Source organism: Sus scrofa, chromosome 14 (assembly GCF_000003025.6).
Source record: "Sus scrofa isolate TJ Tabasco breed Duroc chromosome 14, Sscrofa11.1, whole genome shotgun sequence".
In the NCBI taxonomy this organism is placed as follows: domain Eukaryota; kingdom Metazoa; phylum Chordata; class Mammalia; order Artiodactyla; family Suidae; genus Sus; species Sus scrofa.
Window position 1 is genome coordinate 90,907,117 of NC_010456.5, and position 17,582 is coordinate 90,924,698.

The following is a 17,582-nucleotide window of genomic DNA, read 5'->3' on the forward strand; positions in this document are numbered from 1 at the left end:
CCCGTGCCTCTGCCCCCGCCCCGCCCCGTGCCTCTGCCCCCGCCCCGGCCCCGCCCCGCCCTCCTGCCCTTCTGACCTCGCGGGCCGGACCTCCAAATCGGTAAGGGTCACCCATTTCTGCTTCTCACCTCCTCCGCTTGGCTTCTTTTTAGCAGTCAAGGGACTGGGGTCACCTCAGCTGCTATCCCCTCCTCCCGCCGTTCATTCATTCATTCATTCACTCAGTTTCTCATTTATTGTTTTCACTCTTCACCCTTCCTTCCTGCCTCGGCTTCCCTGACTTCCCTCGGTGCCAGGTTCCTATGAAACATTAGGGCTCCAGGACTCCGAGAAAACCAGACATAGTCCCTGCTCCCACTGAGTTCCCAGTGGGAGTGGGAGGCCACGTGCTTGGGGAAGTTACCCGCTCTGTGATTACTTAGAGCAGGGGTGTTCTGGGAGTCTGCAGCGGGAAGAAGAACCCACCTGGGGAGTTAGGAAAGCTTTTGGACGGGGCCACACCTGAGCTGGTACTCCGGGACCTAGAGACTTCCGTGGGCATTGGCTTCTTCCGCAGACTCGGCTGAATGTCACTCCAGGCTAAGGGCAGTGGGCGCTGAGGTGAGTCAGATGCCAGCCACGCTCAAGCCTGGAGATTGTCAGTGACAGGTAGGGTAGCCAGAGAGAGGGAAGCCAGGAAGAGGAAACTGGAGTCCGGAGATCTACAGGGTTGTCTGGAGGAGGTCTGAGCGCTCCTAGAGGCGAGGAGTTGAAGAAACCTGAGGGTTGGGAGGCTGGGCGTGTAAGGGGAAAGGAATTAGACTTGTTCCGAGATGGCTCATGGGAGTGGACCCATGCATGGCAGGAAGTCCTAGGGAAGAAGATGTGGAGTTCACAGAAGGATGCTCCACGAGTTACAGCCAGTACTTGGGAACCCCGCTGCCTGGTGGAGTAATTGTGGGTTTTCTAACTGATGATGGGCAGAGGCCTGGGAGGGATGGTGGAAGGCTTTGTGCACGAGAGGGAAGCTTCCCTCAGGTGGTAAGCTTTCCAACTGCTGTGACATGTTCCCCAAATCTTCTATATTCGCCTATACCTCCCCCACTCCCTCTCCGTTACCGGAACTGCGTCTGACTGTGGTGCACATTCAGTAATGTATTGATCTAAATTTAAAAATAAGTTAATTCCATGCGAGATGGTGGTGGGTATGTCAAGTCACCTGTTTTGAAAACCTGGGCTCCTTCTGGTGGCAAATCCTGCTTCCTCCTCTGCCTGGCAGGACCACCACTCTGGGTAGAGAAAGAGTACCTGCCATTCTCTACAGATGGGAAGTGAGGGCAGAGTTCAGTGGGACTGATTTTATTTATCAAAAGACAACACCAGAGGGATTCTCTGGGAATCAAAGTGTAGCACGTGAAAGACTCTGGACACAGTTGAGATAGGGTAGATGAAGATGGCACAAAAGTGGGATCCAGGCAAAATATGTATTCCAGGAAACCCTGGAGAGGGTGTGAAGGATGGCTATAGAATTGCCCTTTGAATCTAAGAAAAAAACGGTTATTGTTTTCCTAAAGAAAGGAACTACATTTTGTCCTCCCATCCTGTCCTCCAATTCTCTAGCTAGGCTTATTTCTTTTTAACGTAGGTGGGATCATCTACTCCCTTCAAGTCCATCATCACTTGCTCTTCTTTCGGTTGTGCCCTCCTTCCTCTTTCTCCTTCCTTTCTTCTTTTTCACAGCTTTGCTGAGATGTAATCACCATGCCATACAATAATTTAAAGTGTACAGATAAAGGGTGTTTAGTAATATTCAGAGTGGTGAAGCCATCACCACAATCAATTTCAGAATATTTTCATCACTCTATTACCAGTCACTTCTCATTATCTCCCTCGTCTTTCTAGTCAGGGCAAACACTAATCTATTTTCTGCCTTTATAGATTTATCTGTTCTGGACATTTCATATGAATGGAATCATACAATATGTGACCTTCGTGACTGGCTTCTTTTACTTAGTATACTTTTTTTTCCCCCAGATTCATCCATGTTGCTGCATGTATCAGTACTTTATTCCTTTCTGTTGCTGAATAATATTCCATTTTTATGTGTTTATCCATTCATTGGGTGATGGACATTTAAGTTGGGGCTATTATGAAAAACAATGTTTTGAACATTCCTGTATAAATTTTTGTGTAGACATGTTTTCCTTTCTCTCGGGGAGATAACCAGGAGGGAATTGCTGAATCATATGGTGATTATGTTTAGCATTTTGAGAAAATGCTGGTTTGTTTTCCAAAGTGGTTGTACCATTTTACATTTTCATCAGCAATGTGTAAGGTTCCATTTTCTCCATATTCTTGCCAACACACTATATTCTTTATGAAGGGTATCTCATTTTGATTTGCACTTCCCTAGTGGCTAATGATGTTATCTCATGCTACTGGCTACTAGTATATCTTTGAGAAATATATATTCAGATCTTTAAAAAATTTAGCTTATTTATATCTTTATTATGATAGAAGGCCCTGATCAATTCTATTATTTACAGATTTTTTGTTGCTTTGATGGGTTGTCTTTTAATTTTTTTATGGTTATGTTTGAAACAAAATTTCTGATTTTGAGTAAGCCCTGTTTACATATATTTTTTCTTTTGTTGCTTGTGATTTTAGTACCATGTCTAAGAGACTGTTGCCTATGCTAAAGTCACAAAAACTCACTCCTATGTTTTCTTCTAAGAATTTTATCATTTTAGTCTTAATTTAGATCTATGATCCATTTTGCTAATTTTGATGGATGCTGTGATATAGGGATACAAGTTCATTATTTTGGGTGTGAATGTCTAGTTGTCCTGGAACCATTTGTTGAAAAGAAGATTCTTTCCACACTGAATTGTCTTGGCACCTTAGTAAAAAGTGAATTCACCATAAATGTAAGGGTTTATTTTTGGACTTTGACTTTAATTTCATGGACCAATATGTGTATCATTTTTCAGTGCCACACTGTTTCAATCATTGAAACTTTATAGTAAGTTTTGAAATCTGAAAGTATGAATCTGCCTTTGTTCCTTATTTTGCAAGAATGTTTTAGCTATTTTGTCTCCACTGTATTTTCATACAAATTATAGAATCAACTTGTCAATTTTTGTAAAAAATAACAGTAATCTGGGATTTTGGATTTTGATAGGGATTTTTTTTTTTTTTTTTTTTTTTTTTGCCTCTTTGCTCTTTTTTTCTACACCGCATGCTCTCTCTCTCTATTTTTTTTAGAGTTCCCTTATTTGTGTGTTAAATCTCTCATATACATCTTCCTATTATCTGCTTTATTCCACTCATGATTTTTACCTCTTTGTATATTTCTTTTTTTATTGTTATTTCCCCAACACAATTTTTTTTTCCCATTGTACAGCATGGGGACCCAGTTACACATACATGTATACATACTTTTTTCTCCCATTATCATGCTCCGACTTAAATATCTAGACATAGTTCTCAGTGCTACACAGCAGGATCTCATTGTTTAATCCATTCCAAAAGCAATAGTTTGCATTCGTTAACCCCAAGCTCCCAGTCCATCCCACTGTCTCCCCTTCCCCCGGGCAACCACAAGTCTATTCTCCAAGTCCATGATTTTTTTTCTGTGGAAAGGTTCATTTTTGCTGTATGTTAAAGGGAAGCCTCCTGCACTGTTGGTGGGAATGTAAGCTGGTACAACCATTATGGAGAACAGTATGGAGGTACCTTAGAAATCTATACATAGAACTACCATATGACCCAGCAATCCCACTCTTGGGCATATATCCCAACAAAACTTTCCTTAAAAAAGGCATGCACCCACATGCTCATTGATAGGGATCTTCTTAAAGCTGTAGATCAATTTGGAGAATATTGATGTCTTAACGATATTGTCTTTTAAACAAGGGATGTGGGATATGACTTTATTTAAATCTTTTCTAATTTATTTTAATATTTTGTAGTTTTCACTGCACTTTATTTCGCTAAATTTATTCCTGAATATTTTGTTATTTTTTATTTATTTTATCTTTTATTAATTATTTTTTCCTTAAATTTTTCATCTACTGTTTTTATTTATATATATTATTTATTTATTTTTAAATTACTCAAATGAATTTATCACATCTGTACTTGTATAATGATCATAACAATCTGATTTCACAGGATTTCCATCCCACAGCCCAAGCACATCCCCCCACCCCCCAAACTGTCTCCTCCGGAGACCATAAGTTTTTCAATGTCTGTGAGTCAGCATCTGTTCTGCAAAGAAGTTCAGTCTGCCCTTCTTTCAGATTCCACATGTCGGTGAAAGCATTGGATGTTGGTGTCTCATTGAATGGCTGACTTCACTTAGCATGATCGTTTCTAGGTCCATCCATGTTGCTAAAAATGCTGGTATTTCGTTCTTTTTGATGGCTGAGTAATATTCCATTGTGTATATGTACCACCTCTTCTTGATCCACTCCTCTGTCGATGGACATTTAGGTTGTTTCATGTCTTGGCTATTGAAGAGTGCTGCAATTTATATCGGAGTACATGTGTCTTTGTGAGTCATGGTTTTCTCTGGATAGATGCCCAGGAGTGGGATTGCTGGATCAAATGGTAGTTCTATGTTTAGTTTTCTGAGGAATCTCCATACTGCTTTCCACAGTGGTTGCACCAATTTACAATCGCACCAACAGTGTACTAGGGTTCCTTTATCTCCACACCCTCTCCAGCACTTACTGTTTGTAGACTTTTTGATGCTGGCCATTCTGGCTGGTGTAAGGTGGTACCTCAGAGTGGTTTTGATGTGCATTTCTCTAATAATGAGTGATGTTGAACATCTTTTCATGTGTTTTTTGGCCATCTGTATGTCTTCTTTGGAGAACTGTCTGTTTAGATCTTGTGCCCATTTTTGGATAGGGTTGTTTGTTTTTTTTGTATGGAGCTGCAGAAGGTGTTTATAGATTTTGGAGATGAATCCCTTGTCCATTGATTCACTTGCAAAGATTTTCTCCCATTCTGTGGGTTGTCTTTTAGTGTTGTTTAGGGTTTGCTTTGCTGTGCAGAAACTTTTCAGTTTGATTAGGTCCCATTTGTTTATGTTTCTTTTTATTGTCAATACTCTAAGGGGTGGATCTGTTATTTTTTCTTGAAGGAAAGCTATAGATATGTCTATATATCCAGCTTTATCAGGACATAACTGACAAAAACTGCATATATATAAGGTGTGCAACCTGAGGTTTTTGTGTATGTATACATTGTGACATGATTACCACAGTCCACTCAATTGACACATCTATCACCTCACATAGGTATTGTTTTAAAGTTTCTTTGGTGTAGTGATAGCAGTTGAGATCTACTCTGCTAGTAAATTTCGAGTATACAAAACAGTATTATTAACTATAGTCACCATACTGCACATTAGATCTTCAGGAACTTATTCATCTTATATACCCTTTGACCAACTTCTGATTTTCCCCACCCCGCCTCTGGTTTTGAGTTTGACTTTTTAAGATTCCGTATAGAAGTGAGATCATACAGTATTTGCTTTCTATGTCTGACTTATTTCACTTAGCATAGTATCCTTCAAGTTTATTCACCTTGTCACAAGTGGCAGGGTTTCCTTTTCTATGGCTGAATAGTATTCCACTGTGTGTGTGTGTGTGTGTATCACATATATATCATACATTTTTAATTCATTTATCCATTAGAACTTAAGTTGTTTCCATATCTTGCCATTGTGAACAATGCTGCAATGAACACTGGTGTGCAGGTGTCTCTTCAAGATCCTGATTGCATTTCTTTTCAGGAATATGAAGGAAGCAATCACACAGACGTGGGATTACTGGATCATATGGAAGCTCTATTTCTAATTTTTTGAGGAACCTCCACAATGTTTTCCATAGTTGCTATACCAATTTACATACCTGCAATGTACAAGAGTTCCCTTTACTCTCCATCCTGGCCAACACTTGTGATCTCTTGTCTTTTGATAATAGCCATCCTAACAGATATGAGGTGGTATCTCATTGTGGTTTTGATTTGCATTTCTCTGATGATTAGCGATGTTTAGCACCTTTTCATGTACCTGTTGGCTATTTGTCTATATTCTTTGGAAAAAATATGTATTCAGAACATTTGCCTATTTTATTTTATTTTATTTTTGCTTTTTAGGACCACATCTACGGCATATAGAAATTCCTAGGTTAGGGGTTGAATCGGAGCTGTAGCTGCCAGCCTATGCCACAGCCACAGCAGGGAGCTGCATCTGTGACCTACACTACAGCTTATGGAAACAATGGATCCCTGACCCACTGAGCGAGACCAGGGATTGAACCTCATGGATACTAGTCAGATTCATTTCTGCTGAGCCACAATGGGAACTCCTTTGCCTATTTTTAAATTGGGTGTTTTGTTTTGTTTTTGTTTTTGTTGCTGCTGAGTACTATGAGTTCTTTGTTCCTTGTATAATTTGAAGATTAACTCCTTATCAGATATATGGTTTGCAAATATTTTATCCCATTTAGTAGATCGCCATTTCATTTTGTTAATTGTATGCTTTGCTGTGCAGAAACTTTAGTTTGATCTAGTCCCACTTGTTTATTTTTGCCTTTTACCCTATGCTTTTGGTGTCATACCCAGAAATCACTGCCAAGACTGATGTCAGGGAGTTTTTTGCCAGTATTGTCTCCTAAGAGTTTTGTGGTTTCAGGTCTTAACATTTAAGTCTAATCCATTTTGAGTTGATTTTGCATATGGTATAACAATTCAGTTTCATTCTTTTACTTGTAGATATCCAGCTTTCTCAGTAGCATTTATTGAAGAGACTGTTCTTCCCCATTGTGTGTTCTTTGCACTCTTTTCATAGCTTAGTTGACTGTATATATGTGGGTTTATTTCTGAAACTCTTTATTCTCTTCCATCAGTCTATGTGTCTGTTTTATGTCAGTACCATACTGTTTTGATTACTGTAGTTTGTAATATAATTTGACATCCAGAAGTATGGTGTCTCCATCTTTGTTCTTTTTACTCAAGATTGCTTTGGCTATTCATGGTTCCCTAGGAATTTAGGTTTTTTAAAAATTTCTGTGAAATTTTTTTTTTTTAGAATTTTGCCAGGGATTGAATTATCTATTTCTTCCTTTAATTCTTTCAGTTTTGGCTTTATGTATTTTAAGATATAAGTGCATATGTTTCTAATTGTTACATCTTTCTGATGGATTATCCTTTTTAATCATTATAAAATGTCCCTGTTTAATACTACTTTTTTTTCTGTCATAAAGTTGATTTTGTCTGATATTAACATCACCACTATAGCTCTCTTGTAGTTACTGTTCACATGTTATGTATCTCTTTCCAGCCTTGTACTTTCAAAGCTGGATTTTTTTTTTGATTTGTTGTATTTTTGAATCTAAATTGTGCCTCTTGTAGAAAGCATATAGTCCGACCTTGCTTTTGGTTTTAACTAGCTTGAAAATCTCTTCCTTTTGATTAGATTGTTTAATCCATTTATTTTTAATACTATTACTGTCGGGGGCTGGATTTATGTCTGCAATTTCACTCCTTATTTTCTATAAGTTTTGTGTCTTTTATTCCCCCTTTCTTCCTCCATTACTGATTTCTTTTAATTAAGTAAGTATTTTCTAGAGGAACATTTACATTGTTTAATTTTTTGGGGGGAGCAATATTTTGAGTTATTTTCTTAGTGGTTACTGTAAGATTTACAATGTAAAATGTAAAACACATTACATTTTATATATTATAGACCCAGTGATATAATTATGTATATAAGTCATGTGCCTTTTAAATCAGTTGAGAAGAAAGGAAACAAATACACAATTGTATTGAATTGTATTTTATAATAACCTGTGTTATTACATTTACTGGTCATTGTTTTTAGGAGTAGGTTCAAATTTGTCTGATGTCACTTGCTTCACCCTTTAGTGATTTCCTTTAGTGATTCTTTTAAGGTTGCTTACTAGCAGCCAATTCTCTCAATTATGGTAATATGGGGCTGTCTTTATTTCACCTTCATTTTTGAAAGGTTGTTTTGCTGGACATTTGATTCTTTTTATTATTGCGGTAAAGTACATAAAACAAAATGATCATTTTTAAATTTCTATTTTTCTAGAAATCATATTTCACAAGAGTTTTTTTATTGTGGTAAAATATGTATAATAGAAAAATTAGTACCAGTTTTAGGAGTACAATCCTAAAATACTAAAATGACCTTAAGTACATTCATAATGTTTTGCATCTATTTCCAGAACTTTTTCAATTTACCAAACAGATACTTTGTACCTGTGAAAATAAGTAACTCTCCAATTCCCCCATCCATAACCCCTGGCAATCACCAATTTATTTTCTGTCTTTATGAATTTGGGGTACTCTAGGTACCTCATATATGTGAATCATACAATATTTGTCCTTTTTCTTACTTAGCATAATGTCCAACATTTTGTAGCTCATTAAGTTCATTCCTTTTTTAAGGCTGAATAAGATTCTCTCTGACCACATTTTGTTTATCCATTCATTAAACATGTCTTAATGATGAACATTTGGGTTGTTTTCACCTTTTAGCTATTATGAATAATGCTGCTATGAACACTGATGTAAAATATGTGTTCAAATCCCTGCTTTCAGATTTTTTGGGGGGATGTGTATACCCAGAAGTAGAATTGCTGGATCATATGGAAATTATATATTTAGTTTTTCTTGAGGAATCACCACTGTTTTCCACAGTGGCTTCACCTTTTTACATTTCCACCAGCAATGCACAGTATTCTGATTTCTCCAGATCCTCACCAACACAGTTATTTTATGTTGTTTTGATAATAGCCATTCTAATAGGTGAGGGGTGATAGTGATTAGTTGTGTTAAATACCTTTTCATGTGCTTGTTGGCTATTGGTATGTCTTCTTGGGAGAAAATTCTACTTAAGTTCTTTGCTCAATTTTGAAATGTTTTGTTAATTTTTTGTTATTAACAAAAATTAAGTTATTAAGTTGTAGGAGTTCTTTATGTAATCTGGATATTAATCCCTTACCATATATATGATGTGTAAGTATTTTCTCTCATTTTATGAATTGTCTTTTCATTATGTTAACAGTGTTACTTGATACACAAAAGTTTTGAATTTTGGTGAAGTCTACTTTATCATTTTCTTTTGTTGCCTGTGCTTTTGTTGTCATATTCAAGAAATCATTTGTCAAATCCAATATCATGAAAAATTTCCCTTGTTTTCTTATGAGAGTTTTATAGTTTTAGGTCTTGAGTTTTGGTCTCTGATCCATTTTGATGTAACTTTTCTATAGAGTGTAAGATAAGTGTTTAATTTATGCCAGTATCATACTGTTTTGATTCCTTTGTAATAAGTTTTAAAATTAGGACGTGCGATGCATCCAGCTTTTTCTTTTTCAAGATTATTTGGCTATTCAGGGTCCCTTACCATTCCATATGAGTTTTAAGATGGACTTTCTGTTTCTGCAAAAAAAAATGTTGGGACTTTGATAGTAATTGAACTGAATCTATGCATTGTTTTGGATAGTATTGACGCCTTAACAATGTTGAGTCTTCCAGTCATTAACATGAGATGTGTTTTCATTTATTTGTCTCTAATTTTTTTCAGCAATGTTTTGTAGTTTTCTGTTAACAAATGTTTTATCTCCTTGGTGAAGTTTATTCCAAAGTCTTTTATTTTCTTTCTTAAATTTAAAAAATTTTCTTTTTAAGCCCATGCCCATAGCATATGGAAGTTCTCTGCCTAGGGGTTGAATTGGAGCTGCAGCTGTTGGCCTATACCACAGCTACAGTAATGCCAGATCTGAGCCACATCTGACCCTACACCACAACTCATGGCAATGCCAGATCCTTAAACCACTGAGTGAGGCCAGGGAGCAAACCTGCATCTGATGGATAGTAGTTGGGTTCTTAACCCAGTGAGCCACAATGGGAACTCCCAAGGTATTTTTTTTTTTATGCTGTTGTAAATGGAGTTGCTTTCTTAATTCTCTTTTCAGATTGTTTATTATTAGTATATAGACATGCAACAGATTTTTGTGTGTTGATTTTCTATCCTGCAACTTTGATGAATTTGTTTATTTTTATTTTTTTCTAACAATTTGGGTCTAGAATCTTTAGGGTTTCTACACATAAGATCATGTCATCTGTGATGAAAGATAATTTTACTTCTTCCTTTCCATTTGGAGGCCTTCTATTTCTTTTCTTTGCCTAATTACTTTGGCTAGAGCTTCCAATACCATGATAAATGGATGTAAGATTCTTGGCTGACTCTTTCCCCCCAGTACTTTGAGTTTCCATTCCATTGCTTCTTGGACTATCTTGTTTTTAGTGAGAAGTTAGTTGTTACCCTACTGAGGTTTCTGTGTGTGTGATAAGTTGTTTTCTCTTTGCCTTTCAGCATTTTGACCATGATATCTTTGAGTGTGGATTTCTTTTTGCTTATCCTTTTTGGACTTCATTAATATTTTTCATCAAATTAGTGATCTTTAGCCATTACTTCTTCGAATATATTTTAAAAATTTTTTATTAAAGTATAATTTATTTACAGTGTTGTGCTAATTTCTGCTACACAGTAAAGTGACCCAGTCATACACATATATACATTCTTTTTCTTATATTATCTTCCATCATTGTCTATCCCAGGAGATTGGATATAGTTCCCCGTGCTATACAGTAGGACCTCATTGCTTATACATTCTAAATGTAATAGTTTGCATCTACTAAACTTAAGCTCCTAGTCCATCCCACTCCCTCTCCCTGCTCCCTTGGCAACCACAGATCTGTTCTCTATGTTTGTGAGTCTGTTTCTGTTTTGTAGATACATTCATTTGTGCCATATTTTAGATTCTACATATAAGTGATATCATTTAGTATTTGACTTTCTCTTTCTGACTTACTTCACTTAGTATGAGAATCTCTATTTACATCCAAGTTGCTACAGGTGGCATTATTTTGTTCTTTTTTACGGCTGAGTAGTATTCCATTGTGTATATGTACCTCATCTTCTTAATCCATTCATCTGTCGACGGACATTTAGGTTGTTTCCATGTCTTAGCTATTGTGAATAGTGCTGCAGTGAACACACAGGTGCATGTATCTTTGAGTTATAGTTTTGTCCAGATATATGCCCAGGATTGAAATTGCTGGATCATATGGTAGTTCTATATTTAGTGTTCCGAGGAAACTCCACACTGCTTTCCATAATTGCACCAATTTACATCCCCACAAACAGTGAAGGAGGATTCCCTTTCATCACATCCTCTCCAGTATTTGTTATTTCTAGACTTATTAGTATTAGCCATTCTGACCAGTGTGACTTCTTTGAATATTTTTTCCTGTACATTTCTCCTCCTCTGCTTCTAATGCTCCCATTGGTATATATAGGGATACTTAATGATTTCCCATATTACTCTAATATTCTGTTCACTTTTATTCATTATCTCTTCTTTTTCTTTCAAAAATTTTACAATCTCTGTTGGTCTGTCTTCAAGTTCTTTGATTATTTCTTCTGCTAGCTCAAGTACTCCTGATCCCCTCTAGTAAAATTTCTTTTTTGATTATAATACTTTTTAACTTCAGAATTTGTGTTTTTATTAATATTATCTAGTTGACAAGACATTTCATCACGCCTTCCTTTTCTCTTTAAACATGGTTTCTTTTAGCTTTTTGAATGTATTTAAAATAGTTGCTTCGAAATTTTTGTGCTATGTCTTACATCTGGACTCTTTCAAAGGCAGTTTCTGTTGCTTGCCATTTTTCTTCTGTATGGGTCACACTTTACTGTTTCTCTTCATGTTCAGAACTGGATGTTATAGATAATTTTTTTTTTTTTGCAATTCTAGATACTCATTTTTGCCTGCCTCCCCTGACCCCCACTGCCAAGTTGTCATTTGATTGTTTATTTTTTTATTGACTTGACTGGAACATGTAGTGAAGACTATTTCACTTGCAATGTAAAGGGGCTTCTGATATCTCTCCTCAGGGCCACATCCTTGGGCGTGTGTATTCTCAAGCTGGGATGACAAGGTTTTTAGCAGTGCTTTCTTTGGCTGTCTCTTTCTGTGGTCTGTTAAATTTTCTGCCTCTTTTGACATCACACTCCACTATTAGCCTTTACTAATTACTGGCTAATGGCGCCGTTGTTTTTGACAGTACCCTGAGGCATAGTTGCTCCACAATCTGACCTAAAGAAATTTGGACCCTTTACAAGAGTAGTCTTTGAAACCTGTGTTTGAACTTTGTTTTAACCTTTGTTTCCTTCCTAGATTTCTGTTGCACATTTCTAATTTGTTTATGGTTTGGATTGTTGCTGTCATTAAGCTGCCATCCTCTTTTTGATTGCTTGCTACCAAAATTTCCACTGTTTTTGATGGCATCCTTAGGGTTAAACTTGCCCATGCTCTCTTCCAAATAAAGTCAGTTCCCTTGGAGAACCACAGAGGTTTTTTCCCTATGTCTTGCCTCTCTCTGTGGGCAGGTCCTCCATGCCACTGCTCTGCACCTGAGTTGGAGACAGTGGCATGCTTTTCTCAGATTAATTCCCTTAACCTTATTTATGAGTGAGGCAGTAGCCCTTGTTCTTCTGCCTCTTCTGGGATAGAACTGTCTCTCTTGGCATGGAATCTCTACCCTATGAGTAATCTGGGGTGAGGGCTTCAGGGCCCATTCTTCTTAGCCTGCTGCTCCTTGGATAGAATTTGTGTCCTAAGAGTGGAGATTGAGTGGAAGAAAGGAGCTTCAGACGTTTTGGCCAAGCTTGCCTGGAATAGAGCTTCTGCAATGTAGAGCCCAAATGGATGAGAAATAGTAGGTTTTTTCCCCTCCCAGGGTAAAACCACAGACCTAGGCTGGGAACTGGGGAACAAGGGAGCCCTATCTTCTTGGATGCACATCCCCAGAGCTGAGTTTCTGTTTCACTGTGGACAGAAGGGAAGGAGGAAGTGAGTCAAGGCGTAAATGCCACAGACTCTCACTACTCTTACTGAGATTAGTAGATTTTCTTGGATAAATGTTTCTTCATTTGCTGTGTATGTTTAAGACAATTTCCACTCACATTAATATTTTTTGTTTTATTTTTAATTTTTATCAGTTATAGTTGTTTCTCTCTGGAGGATGTCTGAGAAGCTCCTCATGCCATGATTCTGGAAATTTTTTTGTGTCATTTCTTCCTAGTGCTTGAAGAGTGAATCCCATTTTTAAAATATAAAATCCTGTAAGGAAGCTGATAAAAGCAGAGATACTCCAGCTGAAAATAAAGTTTACTAATGTAGGGGATAGACGTGCTGATAGATTGGCTTTTTTCTTCTTTCATCCCCTCCCCTCACTGCTATTCTCCAAGCCCATGGTGCAGGTGAGAACACATTTTAAGAATCATTTGCCTTTAGGATAAATCATTCACTTTGTACGCTAGCCCTTCACGTCTTGCCCTCAATGAGGGCCAGTGAAGGGCCAGTGAGGTGATGAGAAACCACCATTTCTCATCCAGTGAGTATACTTCAGATACTCACTCCTTTACTCTTCCCATGTGTATCTGAAGAAGTTCCTTCAGAGAAATAAAACCAGAAGGATATGTGTACATATGAAGAGATTTATTGCAAAGATTGGCTTATATGATTATGAGAGCTGGTTAAGCAAATCTGAAATCTGGGGTCCAGGCTATCAGGAAGGATAGGCCGGAAACTCTCAGGCAGCTAATGCTGCTGTCCACAGGAGGAATTTCTTTTTCTTCTGGGAAAACTCATTTCTGTTCTTAAAGCTTTACAACTGACTGAATCAGGTCCACCCAGATAATCCAGAATAATTTCTTTTACATAAAGTCACGTGATTATGGATATCAATCCCATATTTAAAATATCTTCAGAGTTCCCATCGTGGCACAGCAGAAATGAATCCAACTAGGAACTATGAGGTGTGAGTGCAATCCCTGGCCTCGCTCAGTGGTTAAAGATCTGGCATTGCTGTGAGCTGTGGTGTAGGTTGCAGATGTGGCTGGGATCCTGTGCTGCTGTGGCTGTGGCATAGGCTGGCAGCCATAGCTCTGATTAGACCCCTAGCCTGGAAACCTATATATGCCGCGAGTGCAGCCCTAAAAAACAAAATAAAAAAAATTAAATTAAACATCTTCACGGAAATATCTAGATCAGTGTTTGATTGAATAACTTGGTGCTTCAATCACATCTAGCCACACTGACACATAAAATTGACCATCACCCAATGCTTCACCTACTGTGTTCTTTAATAACCACTCTGTATCTTTGCATCCCCATGAAATCCTGGCTTATTTCCTTCCCTTGGTATGGAGTACTCCTATCCTTCTTCCCTGTCTCCTACCTCCTCCTCCAAAAACTGACACAAATGTTATTTCTTCCCTGGAGTCCTCCTTGACTTCCACAGGCAGAGTTAGTTGCACCTCTTCTGAGCTCCCACAACTTTTGCTCATGCCATATTTTGGCATATTGCCTGTCTCTTCCATCAGTATTTTGTTTCTGTCTCCATCTCTCCCAACATATTCTGAAGGCAGAGACAATATCTTATTCATGTCTCGGTTTCTAGCACAATGCTGGGCACAGAGAAACTGTAGATAGTTCCTAGGTAGGTTGAGTTACTGAAGAGCCTGACAATTGCTAGGAAAGTATGGTTTTTGTGGTTGGCGAAGCAGACAGGTTGCATGAGCCTAAACTCAAGAGAATAGCTCTAACTTCCCCTCTAGCTGGTCATGTGATGACCTGAGTCATGGAATGGAAGTTGTGGCATGTTCACAGGAAGCCCTGAAGCCATTGCATTCATCATTGAAGCAGGACCAGTGTCCCTCTCCCATAGGACAGCACAGCCCTGATGTCCTGGCTGTCTGGGGAAGTGACTGGGACGGGTCCTTCTAAGCAGTCCTTTTCCTCTGGAGGGTGTTTTGTAGCACCATACTTTCTTTCGTCTGCCTCCAAACATTTATAGTTCATGTCAGTTTCTCCTAGCCCATTTGCATAGTTAAACAGAATTAAAAACCATCTGCCAATGAGCACTAAAAAGAAATGCTCATTCATTGGGGAGTTAGAAAAAGGAAGAAAAATAAATCAGTTGTCCATAACCCCATCCCTCCACCCCTGTCTTAGGACAGATGACTTCGTTGTCCTCTCTGACTTCCCCTCAGGGTAGGTGTTACCAGCTCCTTCCAGATCCATTGTTTATTTAGTTGCCATTTGTTACAGTCCGGGAAGAATAAGAGGAATAAGACTAAGTCTTAAGAAGACTGAGTGTCTTTGTAATGATTCTGCTGAAATGATAATGATGAAATGTCTATTGCAGAGTTTTCAGTCTGTGATCAGAGCTCAGAAACTTTTGGATCAGTATCTCTCCTCCCCACACCTTCTCCCTTGTTGTGCTTTTCCGAATAACATCAGACTTTTGCTGATTGATCCTGTCTCTCAAGGCTGTTACATAAGAAGTGGGGTGGAGCACCCCACACTACATTACCTGGGTTTATGTTCTCCTAAAACCTAGGTTTACTATCTGTGGCTCTGTAACACTTTATATTTTACTTAGGAGAACAAAGCTAATGAACGTTCTTTTCTTTGGAACTTCTTGATGAAGTACATACTTTTTGATCCATGAAGGAAAAGATTCAAATACACTTGTATTTGTGATTAATGTCTTTTCAAAAAGCCTGTCTCATACCCAAGCTGAAACACATCTGATATTTTTCATCCCAAGATCAGATCATCACAAGAGATTATCTCCACGAGCTCCCGTTGAACAAACACAAGAGAAATAATTCACTCCAAGAAGTCTAAGTGTCTCTGTCTTTCCTCAAAGAGTCCTGCCCCAATGCCATATGAAAGGGCCACTGGCTTTTCGTTCTCCCTTCACACCCTTATGAACTTTCTTCATTGCACTTACCTGATATTGTCTTCTATCTTTCCTTGTTTATTGTGTATCTCCCACGAAAGGCTGTGCACTCTAAGATTTTCCCAGTTCTCTTTACTTTCACAGGTGTAATCTCCACAACAAGAACTAGTGACATGTAGGTAGGTACTCTGCACTAAGAAATTTTACATACTCTATCTCATTTATTTTTATAACACCCCTAGGGAGTAAATATCATTACTCAGTTTTACCGAGAAGGAAGTCTGAGTTCAAGTATCTCTTGAATGGCATTGTATGTGTGTCTCAAGTATGGGGAGAATGCAATAAGTATCCAAGAAAGTGCCACTTAGAGTGAAAAAAATCTTAAAGAAGGAAAATGGTCCTCTATGATAAAAAATACTTGAAAATGTCAATCATGTGTGTGATGTTAGCTAAACTTTATTAGGAGCTGCATGTTGCCAGACATTGTACTGAGCACCTCATTAGGGCACATACTATTCTGACCCTCATTTTACAAATGGGGAAACTGAAGTAAAGAGGGACCAAATAGCATTCCCAAGGTCACATAGCTAGTGGGCGGTAGAGCTGGGATTTGAATCTTGGCAGTCTAACCACAGGGCCCTAGCTCTTAATGGAATATGTGGTGAGAAGGGACGTATGATTTGCAAAATAAATGAAAAAGAATATTTTCCTTTCAAAGAGTAGATTTAGATTTTGAACTTTTTAAAACCATGAGACTAATGATAATAGTATCAATTAACATTGGCATAGCACTTCATGAACTACAAAGAATTTTCTTGCAACAGGACTTCATTGTGCTTCTCATGATGGTTTTGAGGGGCAGGAGAGGTGAGTTTTAGTTGTTATTCTAAGCTGACAGTTGGAAAGGAGAAGCTCAGGAAGGTGCAGTGACTTGCCCAGTAAGTCTGTCCCATGAGGAGACCATGATGGCTTTTCTTCATCTTCTCATCTGTTCAGGAATGTAGGTCGGTAGTGTTTCACACCAGACACCACGTCTCCAAGGCCAAGTCTGGAGCCACAGGTCCTGCTTGGGGAGAGGGAAGCCTGAGATAGGAGTAGAGAAGGGCACACCTTTCTCCTTATTCAGCTTTGGGAACAAACACTTTACATCTTTGGTGTTTGAAAGCTGGTGTGGCCAGAGCCCTGCAGTGCTGTGCTGGTGGCAAAGTAAAGAACCCTTTCAGAGTGAGTAGGGAGGAGGTAGGTGCATGATTTGGGAGACTAACTTTCCCAGTTTTTACCTCAACAGTAATCCCTTAAGTGGGGGTGGCAAAAGGGACAGACCATGGCGGGTGAATCTAGGGTGCCATGGGCCAGAAAGTTTACTCACTAAGCCAGATCCCTTTGGAGGTGTCAGAAATACCTTTGAGACTTCCTGCCATTTGAGAAGAGGCTGAGTCCATCACCACCCTCTGGGTTTTCAGCATTGGGATTTGTACTTTGTAGATGGTTAATAAATATTGAATCAATGAATATGCTTCTTATTTAAATCTTGATTTTAGTTTTCTGGCAAACCCTTCTGTCCTCTGGTTATGCTGCATTTTGGCACCTCTCATTTAATATTGTCTAGTAAATGCTTATATTTTACTTATGAGCTAGTAGGCTGACTACAGAACATACTAAGTCACTATAACAGCCTTGTGACTCCATTTGTAGATGTTCAGTGCACCTTGCAGGCATAAATTGTCTGAATCCAGATTTCTTAATGC

At 38.3% G+C, this 17,582-nt stretch overlaps 1 protein-coding gene across 2 annotated transcripts in view; it reads left to right on the forward strand.

The window, feature by feature from the left end:
• The window catches only part of LOC100152956 (olfactory receptor 6C74-like), a 78,298-nt gene continuing 60,765 nt past the window's right edge, over positions 50-17,582 (forward strand). For both annotated transcript variants that reach the window (XM_021073091.1, XM_013983472.2), the window contains exon 1: positions 50-100. The gene's annotated coding sequence lies outside the window, so the exon portion shown is untranslated. The remainder of the gene's footprint in view (positions 101-17,582) is intronic.